The following is an 11,958-nucleotide window of genomic DNA, read 5'->3' as shown; positions in this document are numbered from 1 at the left end:
AGTTTCACCCAAATGAGGTTGCTGAGCAGGATCCAGGCCTGTATCCACAAAAGGCAGAGTATTTAAACAGAAACAAAGCCTTCGATTTATTTCATTATTTACTGAGTGCTGCCATGGCGCTTAGCGCTACATAAACATGCCCTGCCCGGGGTTATTAATACTACCAGGCACGAGCAGGTTCAAGGCTCAAAACACCTCACAGGAGATATTCCCCCAACAAGAGCTTTAAGGACAAGTTAAAAGGACAAGGTATCCGTAGAGGAATCCTGTTAATGAAATTTCAGGCTTCAAAAATAGCTGTGTGTTCCAGTAAGAAGAAATTCACATTTGAAGACCCAGCTCTCCACCCATCCCATATAACTGACTGTTGCTGTAACAGGACTCTGCCCTGTTGAGTGTGTGAGTGATGCCAGTCTGGCCTTTTCTTTGTATGACAAGGAACATCCACCCCTCCAACAAATATGGAGAATTAGTAGGAGATCAGATTCTGGGGCTTATACTGCATAATGATCCCATAATTAGGGAGAATGAGAAGGTTCTTGCCTTCAGACTGCACATCTCTGGAAATGCTGGGGAGTCACTGCAGGGTCCCCAGCATGTGTGACCAGTGGGTGGACAGTAAAATGGAAAATGTTGCTCTGGAGGAAAGAAAGGACTGTTCAAGGGCATGTCTTTAGCTCTCATAGAAGGACTAAAGGAGACAAGCTATTTGAAGGTGCGTATCAGAAGAAAAAGGAGTATTTTACTTCAAGATAACTTAAATGCCTTATAAATTCTTGAGAAAGGCTAGAAAAATTGTTCTTAAACACATCAGGCTGAAATAACCCCAAAGGTATACAATTCCATGATGAAAACTTCAGTCAGCATTAAGGAAACTGTGTATGCATGCTTAGGTCAGTGAAGATTACATCTTATGTAAGGCCATTTAAAAGACAGAGCTCTCACAAGAATTACAAATTATTTGGGGTCCATGACAATCATCCTGGTTTTAATTGCAACAATAAAGACAAATCCACAAAGTTGTAAGTTCTGCTGGCATGGCAAGCAACCATTAGAAATCTGGACAAGGGATCACACAGAAATTGTAAGTAATGACTGTGAGAGATTTCAGTACTAGCTATTTTTGTCTTTAGAAATGTTTTTCATTTCAAAAAGTCATTAGCATTTGTGCTCAGCCAAAACTTGCTCATAAGACTAAGCAGGGTTTCTTAACATAAACTGTCCTTAAAAGGACACTGTCAGCTTCCAGCTAGCCCGTTTTTAAGAAGAATTTTAAAGATGTTTCAGTACATGAATCCCTGGGGTGATGCCTGTCCTTTTATCACAGTACTTTGCCTTTTTTTTTTTCTCTGGTGCTTTACCTTGCCCTTTTGCAGCATCAAAGACACCACATGAGCTCAGGGAACCAAAAAATAAGGAGGTGAAGCTGAGAGCCTGGAAAGCACTGTAGAAAGCTGAAAACAAGCCAGAGGAGCTAAACAAAGAACTGAAAAGGTGTATCTCCTTTTATTAATTTTCAGTTCCAGATATTGTTTGGAAAAGAGACAAAATTGTCAGGTAGTGATGTCCTTGTATTTTAAAGTTTAATTACTGCTAATACTGCAATAAAAAGTGGAAAGGTGGACAAAAATTAAAATTCTATTCTGATATTAAGATGACTTTGAAAAAAATATTTTTTAAAAGACAAAAAAACAGTCAAAGCAATAGTTCAGCATGTTGTAGAACAGGCATACAATAGAGTTCCTCTATCCTGAAATGTTATGTATATCATAACCAATGATATAAATCAGAAGTTTGTTACGTACATCATGATCCAATGTCATGGTGGTGGTGATAGTTCAGTGGGTACTAAGGGGCAAACTGGGAGAGGAGTCCCTCAGATCATCAGACAAGAGTTATACAACTCTTCAGTGCATTTTATTTTATTACATTTGTGTCAGCAGCCCTCTCCTGCCAGTAGGATTTGTATAACTGGGCCCTTCCTCTTTCTGAGAACCCCAAATGGCAGCAAGAAGCTTTCATTGAGGCTGGCACTGTGAGGCTGGGGCCTGAGCTGATGGAACAAGGGAGCAGTGGAACAGGATGGAAAGTTCTCTAAGGCTAAAGGTCTGGAGTTTAAACCACACTGCTTCTGCCAGGTTTATCTCAGTACTACTCATTTAATTAGTACCACTCAGCAATAAACTCCCTTGACTTTCTGATTCTAGCTGTACTGTCACTTGGCCTGGATTGTGACAAGGATAACTGTGAGTTTGTGCAACTTTTGGTGATGACTTCTTGAGAAGTTATTTGCAAAGATGGAAAAACCCTAACTCTTCCTGGTCATTGGAATAGTCTAGATGCCAGAAATTTTGTGACTGGCTAGACAGAAACTTGTACAACTGGACCTGTACAATAAGAAGTATCAACTATTACCATGTGCTGATAAATAGGAATTCACACCATTAAAATACCAGCCAAGAATCAGTTCCTATGAGAGTGGAAGGCAGAGGTGGGTGAAGAGGTAGAACTGCTGACAGTGGGGCAGATACATCTGCAGGGTAATCCTTTCCCTTCTCCTGACCCCTTTTTAGCAGCTCCCTTCTCAGATTCCAAACGCTGTTGCCCCTCTGCAATGAACCTGAATCCAACTGAAACCTTTCTTTTCTCTTACCTCCTGCACTGGCTTGAGAAGGGCTGCAAGGAGAGCTCTGAGAAACAGGCACAGTGAGCCTTGCCCAGCCCAGTGCCAGCTTTACTCCAGATGAAGAGATCTGGAGCTGGTTATCCAGATCATCCATGCAAAATGAATTCCCTGCATCAATGAGCATGCACATGAGCCTGTCATTATAGGCTCCTACCATGTAACTTCAGCTGCCTAATGCTGAACACCCAGCAGGGAAGAGCCCCGTTGGAGGTGCTGTGTCTCCCGTTGACTCAGCAGGATGACAAACCTCCTGCCTGGTGCCTACAGCCAGCCTGGCCATGCTTCCCCTCCCACTGTGCCAGTCCCTCCCTAGGCACTTTTCCATATACAGCAGGCAACTCACATGCTACATATATATCACTCCTGGTGCCTGCTGCTATCCTACAGACAATTATAAAATAGTTATTTGGAAATGGCAAAGCTTCTTAAAGAGACATTCTGCTAAATCTTGGGATGCAACCATTCTTTCTCTGCTTTCTTCTTTCCATTTGTCTTCGCAGCTGCTCTTGTCCAGCATTTGGTACTGCTCTAAAAGTTGTTGTGCCAGAGGGTTTAAAAAATAAGGTAACCTTCTCCTGTGTTTTATACAGGTCCATTCATGAAGACCAGAACTTTCTATCCTGCAACAGTAAAGGGTTAATATCCCTGAGATACTCTACTGTTCTACATCTGTAAAAAAGAAGCCAAGGCAAACCTAAAAGAATTCAGTATGGAAAACATATTCCAGCTTCAATGACACACTGGGGTTTTGTTTAGGTTTCTTTATTACGATGAGTCACAGTATGTAAACTTCACATGCAGTTACTGAAGTCATGTGCCTGCCTTATTTTAGCTTTGAAAACAGCAGCAATGCCAACATCCTTTGCTGCCTTTGAGACTTGAGAAGTCCTGAAAGCCAACAATGTTATGGTCCCCTTGTAAGCACTGTGTTGCTTTTTCACCCTTTGGCTAGAAAATAAAGGGGATGGTTCTCCAGGTGAGCCTTCTCCAATTTGGGTGCTTCTTTTAGAACCGTGGCATTGGTAATGCTGGCTGGACCCTGCTGCTGTCAGCAATGGAGGCATCCCCATTTGGGACAGTCTGACAAAAGGATGCCTCATTCTCAGTCTCTCCTGCCTCAAGCAGAAGTGAGCCACACACAGGTGAAATCAGCAGAGTTGTTAGTGCTGGAAGTTCCACCGCTACTTGCATCACTGGAGTTGTTCCAATCAGAAGTCCAGTTAGGGTGAGTGGAGTCCAAAACCAACTCCCCACCCCTGTCTCCACCTTTCTGCTAGGCCCTGCAGGAGGCTTAAACAAAGCAGAGAGATTCCCATGCTCCCATTCCCCGGGTGAGGCCCGTGCAGTGCAGCTCTCCAGCCCATTCACAGAGAGGCAGAGCAGATTCCCCTGGCTCAGTGAGTGCAGCGCCCATCCTTGCAGGTATAAAAGGGCAGCATGCAGTCATCTATATAAAGAATGTTCTTCAGATGGGTTATGTATAAACTGCCTGATGGCAAGGGTATCAAATGAAGGTCGAACATCGGAGACCTTTAGGCTATTACGAAATATGACTCATGGATTAGTTAACTGCCTGTCAGATTTTCCATTATGAAATTTAACCACAGCCCATATCTGAACAGCAGCAACACCTGTAGAAGTGCAAACAAACAAGTGGTTATATATGCACTTGCACTGAAATGGGTCAGCAGATGTGCTGTGGTATCAAAAGAATCTTCTTCCTTATTAATGAACTATTAGCTAAAGAATAAAAATGAGAGAAGGGGGAGAAAATGCTGTGGGAGTAAAAAAACATTGTTTTGAAGTTCCTGTTTGCCAAAGAATCTGCAAGATAAATCTTTACAGTTCAACTGTATCAGATGAATTAACATAAAAATTCTCCTCTGCAGAATATCATTATTATAGCTATGATGAATATCTGTGCTTCCTAATCCAAGCATTTGTTTTTCATGAGCAGAAGTCAAAAAGCAGCTATTCCTGTTCTAGAAAATTCCTATTTACACATTAAACTAAAAAAGAAGAATGTAATAAATTTTGTTTCTGAAAATCAGTGAAAATATTTAGCCATTTGTTGGAAGACCCTCATAATTCTCTCAGTTGGTTGTTTGGAGGTGGCTGTAAATTCAGAAAGGCAGAAGATGTGCTCTGAAGGTTCACCATGGGAAGTGGGGCTTTTGACCTGTGTGTCACTGGTTTGACTGCACAGGTGAGAGAGACTCAGCTCACCTACTTTTAGATGTCTACTGTGTCTATCAATACACCTGAGCCTGTTGCCCTGTAGGCAATTCAAAGGTATGTCTTATCTGATCTATTTTAAATATCTACCTTGGGATGAGATGATTCATGACCTCAGTGTCTTTTTCTTGCTGTGGCTATATCAGGGGCTGGAGGTGACTGGCTTGGCTGCAGAGCCTTTCCTGTGGCCAGAGATGAGCCCTGCCTGAATGCTCTGCCCCCACAAGACCAGTAGTTTATGTGAAATGAGTTGGTTAACACAGGTCCTTGCTGTGCAATGGTTTGTCCATATCACAATGCCACCACCACATCTGGCACAAATGAATGCTAGCAGGCTGAAACAGCCTGGAGGCTACTGATTAAAGAGGGAACCTGAACCACTTTGATGGATTTCATCATTACATCCTATTCTTGCCTCTAGAGTTGTTCCACATCACAAGGTAGGCATGGAGTTCTCACTCCTCCTACCACTGTGGCATCTAATCTGTGAAGACATAAGTCTCCATTTCCATGCCTGTCAGTCCAGCTCATTTCATAAACACTACATTCATTTAAATGCTAAACTGCTGCTCTACAAGAAGTTCAGGAGACATTAACTGTAAGGCACAATCAAAAACAATTCAGTCTCAAGAAGCAAAGTCTGAAGAGGGACAAAATAGCAGCATACAAATACATAAAAAGCAACTGCAAAGAGGAAGGAAATAAACTATTCTTCCTGTTTACTATGGAGACTTAAGTTACCCCACAGTGAGGTGACATACAACAAGCTGTGCAGCCACTTCTTACAGCTGAACAGCAGCAATCTTCCATCTTTTAGAGAATGGGGAAGCCACCAGGAGCTGCTGTCTCACAGAGAGGCAGCAGCAGCTCCTACCTCACTGCAGGCCTGCCTTGGAAAGGGGTGGGAGGGTTACAGCTCCACTGTGTCAGTGGGTGTCTGAAAGGAGCTGGGAGCCCTTGGCTCACTAAGCAGCTTTTCAGTCTCAGCATGAAGCAGGGGCTCCTTCCTCACAGCTGGGGAGCAGTGGCTGTGGTGATGTGACAGTAACCTGCCCTTTAGGAGAAGCCAGTCAGGGTTGGGAGCCCTCCCCCAGTTTGGGGATGCAGTTGGTATTCTGGAGATCCAGTCTGATGAGCATCCACCCAGCGTGGATGGATATATTTAGTCTTAAGGCAGTGCGATGGACTAGATGTCTCCAAAACCCTTTATCTTTAATTATTTAAGTGGAAAGGTTGCAAGATGCAATTGAAGCCTGAGCTAAGCCTCTTACAAGGGGTGGGCCAGAGCTCCAGCTGTGTGACCTGCACTACTGACCACAGCCAGCAAGAGGGACAGGATGGCCTTTGAATATCCATCCAAAAAAAAGAGAGGCTTTTCTCCTGACAGTAAATTTTAAAATAAAACTTGCCTTTCAGATGGCAGATTATTTTTCTGCTGCCATCTGAAAGATTACGCTTCTGGGTGCTCCTCTTTCTTGTTCATCTATAGGAAATACTGCTCCAACGTGGTATAAACAAGGTAGAAAACATCAGGAGAGGTGGGGATGAGGGGGGAAGGGGAAGAAAGTGATTTAATTTAAAATAAAACCAGAAACAAAACAGGTTTCACTCAGACACATTCCTATTCTCACACTCACAAGAGCAGGCACCAGGCCAGCATGTTTAAGCCATTTAACCAAAAATCCAGGCAATATGAAGTTTGGGCCCAGGTAATGGATCCAGGATCTGTGTGATGCCATAAAGAACACAAGGAATGCCAGTTCTGAAGTGCTGGGTTATTCTTGGATTGGTGACTATGCACAGGGCTGGAGTATCTTTCTGTAGCTCTTTGGAACTGGCAGTTTCTCCACCTGTCTCAGCTCTGGCAGTCATCAGGACTAATCACGTTTTTTCCATATCTGAATGCCCTGAGAGACAGCAGGTCGATGCCCTGTGGTCTTGATGACCTGCTAACCTGGTGACATTAACTCAGGCCACCAACCTTTGTATTACAAATCCCTACACCACCCCCATTCCCTTGCTGGTGATCCTTCCCCTGCCAAATGACAGAACCAACACTGCAGCGACAGTGAGGAAAATAGGAAGAGGAACCTTCTTTCCCTTTTCTCCCAAAGACCAGTGTTGGCTTTGCTTCATGGGCTTCATGGTTTGCCCTTTCAATTCCTGGCAGGGCTGTGGGGAGCTGGGGGTGTCCTCAGGACCCTGACAAGGCCACAGAGCTCTCAGAGTCACCCTCTCACTTAATAAGGAGCAACACTGGGAATTCCTCAGATGGCTGAGACCACTCTCTTAACCCAAGCACTCCTGGCAGCTGCACCACACTGCACAACCACCATCTGCAAAGGTCAGACCTTGCCAGGTGCTCACAGCTGGCAGCTGAATTCAAACCCCTGCACACCAGAGGGGAGAGCACTGGCAAGTGGTACTTGGTCAGAGAGGCTCTGAAGGGCTTTCATAGAAGACTCTAATGTTATATTTATGTTACATAACATAGAAGTTGCACTTGGTATTTAGAAATGGTAATTAGAAAAGGCTTACAGAAACTGAAATGAGAAACATTAGTGCCTCCTTCAAAGTATAACTGATGCTGATTAATGTAGGAGCCATCTTGACTAGGCGCCTATTTTGATTTAGGCAATTATGAGCTTACTAGTTCAAACCAGTTCACAATGAGAATGTGAATCCAATATTTACTGATGTGCCTCTTTCCTTTCTTCTTGCTGCTATGAGTCTTCCTTCTTTTGTCTTTACCTTCTCTTCTTTGGGCTTGCCTACAAGAGAAAGGCACACTCATAAAATTACAATCTACTTGTAAACCAATAGTCAACTCCAGGCATTCAGTGACAAAGAGGGGCGGTAGATGGATACCCATGACTTTGCTGCATTGAACAACATCATACTGATTTTTTTATTTTGCAAAGGACTCAGTTTTTAATACCTAGATGAAAAGAGTGGAAGGAAATATCTTGCACAGAGGCAGAGCAGTCCCTACTTCTGTCCTGTGAGTGCTGGGGATTGGGCTGTCCTGGTGGGAAAAAGGCTGCAGTGGGCAAGAGCTGCTCCACAGCCCGAGCCGGGGCAGTGACAGCAGCAGCCACCTGGTGTTGTGCTACCTCTGTCCAGCAGACTGTGGCTCCTGCAGAGGTCAAGACCATACTCCCAGCCTTCCTTCCCATGTGGAGGTTGCAATCTGCAGAAGGAGCTGCTGGACTCTCTTCGTTCTGATGCAGAAAAACTTACTGCTTTGCAAGTTCTTCCTGCTCCTAATTGACCTGATCTAACCTGAAATAATCCATTTGTATTCCTGCAGAGGAATACCAGGGAGTCCACATGGCTTTTTGCCCAGGTTTAACGTAACTTCTTTAAAGCAAACTGCAAATTAATGGTAGTGTAACTTTCCTGTGCAGGCAAGCCCTTAATCTAATTGGAACATGTAAAACAGCATTTGGGAAGACAAAGCAGTGCACAGACTTGGAAAGTGAAAGAGGGAGGCAATATAATTTGGAGTCCAGTGGGGATGATGCAGAAATCTGAATGCAGAGACATAAAAATGATTAAGGTTTTTAAAATCCAAGCTAGCAAGGAATCTAGGGATATGAAAAAATAGAGCCCAACTCAGAAATTTCCAATGTTCAGAGAATTTCCATATTCTCTCCATTCATTCTTCCATTCAGGACACCAACTCTTCTCATTTTAGTCAAAAAACATTCTCTCTTCCATCCCTAAAAGTCTGAGTCCACACTCATGGCCTCACCTTCCCCTGTGTCTGATCCTCATGTAACAAGAAGAAATATAAACAAAACTATGCTTGTACTTTCTCAGCTCTCACAGAAGCCCGTCACTACTTGATCTTGTCACTAAACCATTGCAGAAAATAAAAACAGGACTTCAGTAAAGAAAGAAAAAAAAAAAAAAGAGAGAAGCCTTGAGTGCTGCCTCAGATAAGGACTAGTGTATGTTTGAAGTGACTAAATCTTTTGTGTGTACCCCTGCTGTAGAATCATAACTTACAAAACTTCCTGACTCTGTCTCTCCTTTCAGCCAAGAGTCCCTGCTTTCTGTAAAGAGTCTTTTGTGGTTTTTCAGGACAAGATGAGAATTTCTTTGGAGCTTGAAAACCAACTCCAGGCATCTCTTTGGAGAATAATCACAACTCTGCTCTCCCCTCCTATCGATTGTGTGCATTCCACCTACCAGTCTGGGAACATGGAGAGACAAGGATGGGGAGCCAGCAAGGCTTGGGTGGCAGCACACTGGCCAAAGGACAGAGCAGCTCTTAATCAGATTGCCTTTAATTCCTCACATGAGCTAAAGGCATGATGTGCTAAGATTGAGGATAGAGGTGTACTCAGCAAAGGCAGTGATAGAACAAAGTGCTGCAGCATAGGGGAGAATTTTGTAAGAATTCTGTCAAATGCTGTCCAGGCACAGTTTAATAATCACTGGCAATGCCAGTGAGAGGAACCATTGGGCTCAGTGCAGTGGTTTTGCCCCACACACTGAATACAATTCTGCCTTTTGATGCTGAAAAATGTCCACAGAAATTTAGGAACCGATCAGATGGAACATGTGGAAATTATGCTGCTAAAGACAGATCTCTGATATCAATGAGAGACATTCGCTGTTGACTAAAGACTGCTTCCAAATCCCTTTGCTAATTTATGGCTGGACAATGTTAAATTTATATTTTGATTACCCTCCCATCTTACAGTATGAAAGACTCACAAAAATATGGTATGGGGTCTTAGCCTCATAGGCAACTGTGCAGGACAAGAACCAAGTCTTCACTGCTGTGACTTGAGAATTATGTCCATGGTAGGATCATTTTTTTATCACATTTTGGATATGTGTGATAGGTCTGAGCTGCTTTACCATTAGTAAAATACCTTCTTTCCTTAGAAGTGAGTCCATAGCTGTGTACAGTGAGAAATCTGCTTGCTAAGATGGTCAGCAGTGTAGGACCTGTTGATAGGTTCAAAGCAGATAAGGAAACTCGTGTACTACACAAGGTCAGTGTCTGTCAGCATTGGGGAAAACACTCTAAAACTCAGATACAACTTCATAAACACACTGACTTCACAGCACACGTGGCTTGGTGGCAGTGGGTGATACTGGCTTCCTAACACAACCTCCCCAAGACTCAGAAAGCTGCATTCCTGGCTGTTTTGGGGCGTTCAGTGGAGCCTTTTAGAACACCTGCCAGATGGGGCTCTGCAGGTGAAGGCATACCAGATTTGGAATTTGCTGGGATTTAAGAACTCAGCGCCCGGTAGTGTCGGCTTTTGAGGAGTTTTGGTTGAGCCCATTGGCAAAACCTTGCTGAATTTAACATGAGCAGGGCTTGTGAGGACTCTGGTGTTGACTCAAGTGCTCATGAGCTGCTCAGCTTCCTCCAGGGAATTGTGTCTGAGTCAGCTGTGGGAGAATTAAAAGTGAAACTGAGAATAGTCCTGCCTAGTGCAGATGGCAACTCAGAGGGAAAACTGACTTCCCCAAGAACTGACTTCCCTGACTGCAGGATCAGGGTTTAAATTGCTGGGATACTTCTAAACCAGCAAAGGATTAATTAATGTCATTTTCTAGTGCATGTGAATTATCACAAAGAATGCCCTTGCTTGTAAAACACTGCAGATCATGCAGGGATGTAAAGGGAACTGCAGAACTGTTTAGAATTTAGAATTGTCTGCAAAGTTGTAAGAAGAAAAGGAATTAAAATTATTACTTGAAACTTGCTTTCAAAAAAATCACAAAATTTGGGCCTACATCCAGTAACAGCTTCTTTAAAAAGACAGAGACCTTTTCCTTTTAACTGTCAGGAAGCCTCAATGACGAAACCTGTGAGTTTTTAGACGGTATAAATAGGTGCACCTGGGGAAGAAACACAAGCATAAAGATTTAACTCTGGAGCTGTAGCTGGCTGGAGAAGTATTATGGAAGGTGAAAGCAGAGGACTGGTAAATGTTTTGTTTAAGACCAGAGCATCACAGAATTGAGTGGTTTGTCTGTGAGGAGCATGTGTTGTTGATTCAAGGAGTTGTTTGTGGATGTTTAACTCTTAAATCTTGTTTAAACCCTGTCTCAGAGGGCCTAATTTCTGCATCGGGAAGACTTTGGTTCTAGAGCTCCAATTTTAAGGGCAGGAAAAACCTGGGCTGAGATGGGCTGTTTAATGTGTGAGTACTGTGGAAAAGTTCGGTCTTGTTTTGAAATCCCATGGTGAATCATCCTTCTGGAGAATGGATCTTCCCTGTGGTATTCTTCTTGGAAGAGGCAGGAGCCTGGGGAGGAGGGAAATTGAGGAATAATTGCTGTGTTTGGATCAAGGACAGCCAAACCCCATGTCCTTTTCCCCATGTCCTTTTCCCCAGGACTTCAGAGCCCCGGCCGTGTCCTGATCCCCTCAGCACGTTCGTCCGTGCTTTTACTGACCCAAATTCAAGGAAGCAGCTTTACTACTCTCTGTGTCAGCAGGCTGTGAGAGAGGGGAATGGGGTTATTTATGTATTTTTTTTCCTAAAGACAGTTCAATGTTAACTATTTGAGTGATGCTTACAGTCTGAAAGTCCTGATGAATCCAAAGTGGGGATATTTGTGGATGCAGAGATAGCTGGCAAAACTGCCACTACAGGGAAAACAAGGGCAGTGTTTTGGCACGTCAGTGTGTTTGATGGCTGAGGGGCTTGGAGGAAGAGCTGATGAACATGTGCAGTGACTACTGGAACCCACCAGCAGCGTGCTGGAGTGAGCGGCTCACAGGGCGACAACCACAGGGGATGGTCTGAGCCCCGCAGAGCCGCAGGATGGCGTATCCGGGCCTGCTCTAGGGTTAGGCGGGAGAGGAGGGAGGCCGGTGTGTTCCGGGCGCAGGCGCCCCTCCTCCGCCGCGCCGCCATTACGCGCTGCGCCACTGTCCGCCGAGGGGGGAGCGACAAGATGGCGGCGGCGCCCGCCCACGTGACCCAGGGCCCGCCTCCTTCTAGAGGCGTCCGGGCCGCGCGCGCGTGGTGCGCTCTCGCGAGAGCGGCGAACAATAGGAC

This window comes from Motacilla alba, chromosome 1 (genome assembly GCF_015832195.1).
Source record: "Motacilla alba alba isolate MOTALB_02 chromosome 1, Motacilla_alba_V1.0_pri, whole genome shotgun sequence".
NCBI lineage: Eukaryota > Metazoa > Chordata > Aves > Passeriformes > Motacillidae > Motacilla > Motacilla alba.
This window is presented reverse-complemented; position numbering follows the sequence as displayed.